We start from the raw sequence: 3267 nt of genomic DNA, 5'->3' as shown, positions 1-3267 counted from the left end.
TTTTCTTAACAGTACGACATAAATCAATTCCAAACGCTTTTTTTTAATCAAGTGGAAAATGAAAAACTCATGAAGAGTTAGTCATCACGCACGTATAACCTACCTTTTCAAGACAGAAACTCCAATTATACTCGAACAAGTTATAGCTGTAATTTCGAGATAAAAATCCAACGATTCTTCCAAAACAACAAATACTGACGCTGGTGTTTCCTGTACTACAGAAGTGAATTGTTTCATTTTTACATGCTCCAATCTATCATCGGTAAAAAAAAAGTTACGGCCTCGAGGACAAGTGTGACTATTAAATCTACAGTTGAACAGATTCAGCGTAAGAGATAAATAACCAGCACATTTTATTGGCCACCTGATATGACTGACGACGCATGACTGCCCGTTCAAACAACTGACCTATATTTAATAAATCAAGGATTTTTCAAAGAGCAAAATTTTGTCTGTCAGTTTCATATAATTTAGTGATTTCCCACATCTGATAAAGATTTTTTCCGGCTGTCAATCATTATAAATATTTCACTTCTCTTTAGAATTATTCAATGATTTTGCTTGAAGGTCACACCTTCCCGTTGATAATCTTGTGCACTGTTATCACTATCCTTGGGTTTCACCCACTTGACCAATACCTTAGCAACGGTTACTATCCGCCATCTTGGTGTCCCTCGAGCGTAAACAAACCGTATCTAACGAAGTTCGCTATAGGTAATGGGCTAATCCCACGGTGCACTACTTTCAATATGCCAGAGAATAAACTCAAATAGATGACCAATGTTGTACATTTTTAGGAAAATTCTATATGGGTCCAAGGTTTCCCCTTCGTAATAGAGGTCAAGCTTCATTATCTTCTCCCTAAAAGCGGTTTTATTTGTCGATCATCACTTACACCAGGCAAAGCGAGAGCCCCTCTTGATATGACGTGTGCGCGTGTTTATTACAATAATTTGAATTCCGTATTATTTAGATGGATACTTAAAAGGGATTAACCGTAGATTGCGATGTCCTCATTAAGAGCACGACACTGATCAACTTAGACCTTTTTTTCTTATTCATCAACTTTGTTCTCACGCAAATCGTACCAAATGGAAAATGAAAAACTCGTGATGAGTTAGTCATCACACACATACAGGTTATCGTTTCAAGACAGAAGCCCCAATTGACGGTATTGTAACAAGTTCGTAACTGTAATTTTGTGATAAAAATCGAACGGTTCTTGCGAAACAACGAATACTGAGACCGGAAGTTGCCTGTAAAACAGAAGTCATAAATTGTTTCAGTTTTACATGCTCAAATCCATCATCGGTAAAAATATTTAGACGAACCATGAAAAACGAAATACACGAAATTTAATATATAAGGTGCCTTAATAGTAGGATAATAAGTATCCTTCTCTACTCACCTTTCCCTCACTGGAAGGAAGGAAATCAATTTGATTTAAGCTTTTGTAATGAACATTCGGTAAGTATATTTTTCCCGTCACGGCTGGAATTCTGCTCGAGGTTGGAGGAGGATGTTGGTCAAGAGGGTTGTGATTTTCGAGCTCTGCTAAGTTTCTTTATATTCTTTGGTTTTTTTCTTATTTTTTGGTTTAACCACTGTGCAATGCCTGGGTCAGTTGCGGCTTTGAAGAAGGAGAATAACATACTTAAAGCGCAACTATCGTCAATGTCGGACGAGGTAGCTAGATTGAAGGAGTTGATACAGCGACATAGCGACAGAAGCGAAGAAGTTCTGCCCAGCGGAGAAGGTGCCCAATGTGTACACTGAGTTCTTGAGCAACAAATAGGACGACTTCCATCTCTTTAGCGGCATGGCCAAAGACGAACTCCAGTGACTAAGCACCAAACTCGAAGAGCTGAAAGCCAAGGTAGATATTATTGGAAATGCTATTGACGAAATTCAAGAGTATAGTTTCCAGTATAATGTAAAAATTGTGGGAGTGCCTGAGAGGCTGCAAGATGAATCCGCAGCCTCGATAAGCAAGCTTTGCCTAAACATTTTTAAAGAAACGGGAGCTGATGTATCGATGTATGACATTGACACCACCCATCGTGTTCCCAGCAGGAATAATAATGGCAAGCCAAAGCAGATAGTTTGTAGATTTTTCAGGCGTTTAGCCACAGAAAGCATCATGAATCATCGTAAAGATGCATGCAAATTGGACCCGGCTTCCGTTGGACTCCCTGAGGATGCCTCGTTAAGCGCGGTTAGAATTTTTGATCATTTGTCACCCCGAATGCAAACAGTCCTGTTCGAGGCGAAGAAGTTTAAAGAACAGCATTATTACCAGTACTGTTGGTCAAAGGGCTCCTTTGTTTATTTACGGAAAGATGCTACGTCTCGAGCTATCAAGATCAAGAATATTGGTGATTTGCTCAACCTGGAAATAGGAGACCAAAGCTAAGTATATCCGACAACTCTCAATGGTAGTCCTAAGTAAGATATGTTTGCCGAGCAAACAAATCTTTATTAAAAAACCTTCCGTTCTCAAATGTTGATATCATCCGAACGCATGGTCAGTTCAATAATAACCTGAACAGTAACTTGCCAACGAAAAAGTACTTAGATAAGCTCCGTAGCCTCCATGAATTAGTTTTTTTAGTTTGAATACTCAAAGTAGTATTTCGATACGACAATAGAAAGACTAAGCTCTACTAATAAACCGATATATGTCATGGGCGACTTCAACATTGATCTCCTCAAATCTGAAACCTGTGATTTTTCTCATAACTTTCTGCTGTCCCTGCAAAGTTACTCCTTTTTTCCAGTAATTGACAAGCCTACAAGAGTCCATAATAATTCTGCCACACTTATTGACAGTGTTCTTGTTAACAGGCGAGAACAAATCATCAGTTGTTTTCCTTTTCTGGAGTTGGTGCGAAAATATGGAATAGCATCCCCCCTGAAATTCGTAAGCTAAGGAAAGCACCTTTTAAACGTGAGCTAACTCACTTGCTTTTGAAAATTCTTGAAATCGAGGAGATGAATGTTGACTTGCGCTACCTTGACCTTTCTCGCTTATATTTGTATTTCAACTGATTAGCTTTCTCTTTCACCTGTTAAAAACTCCCTTGTGTGACTGGCCCAGTTAAAACCTTTAACATGATTATCACTACTATTATTCATTATTTATTTTTATTTGCTCATTTATTTATTTATTTCATTGTTGCGTGTGTGTGTGCGTGTGTGTGTGTTTGTGTGTGTATGTGCGAGAGCCTCTACAGAGTCTGTTTAGGTAGCCCGCCTAGAATAGCTTTG

General features: G+C 38.6%; 1 pseudogene; it reads left to right on the top strand.

The window, feature by feature from the left end:
* Nucleotides 1-1301: 1301 nt before the first annotated feature.
* Nucleotides 1302-3267, top strand: part of LOC148719943 (uncharacterized) — a 2034-nt pseudogene continuing 68 nt past the window's right edge.

The sequence above is a fragment of the Stylophora pistillata genome, chromosome 11 (genome assembly GCF_964205215.1).
Source record: "Stylophora pistillata chromosome 11, jaStyPist1.2, whole genome shotgun sequence".
Classification (NCBI taxonomy): domain Eukaryota; kingdom Metazoa; phylum Cnidaria; class Anthozoa; order Scleractinia; family Pocilloporidae; genus Stylophora; species Stylophora pistillata.
This window is presented reverse-complemented; position numbering and strand designations above follow the sequence as displayed.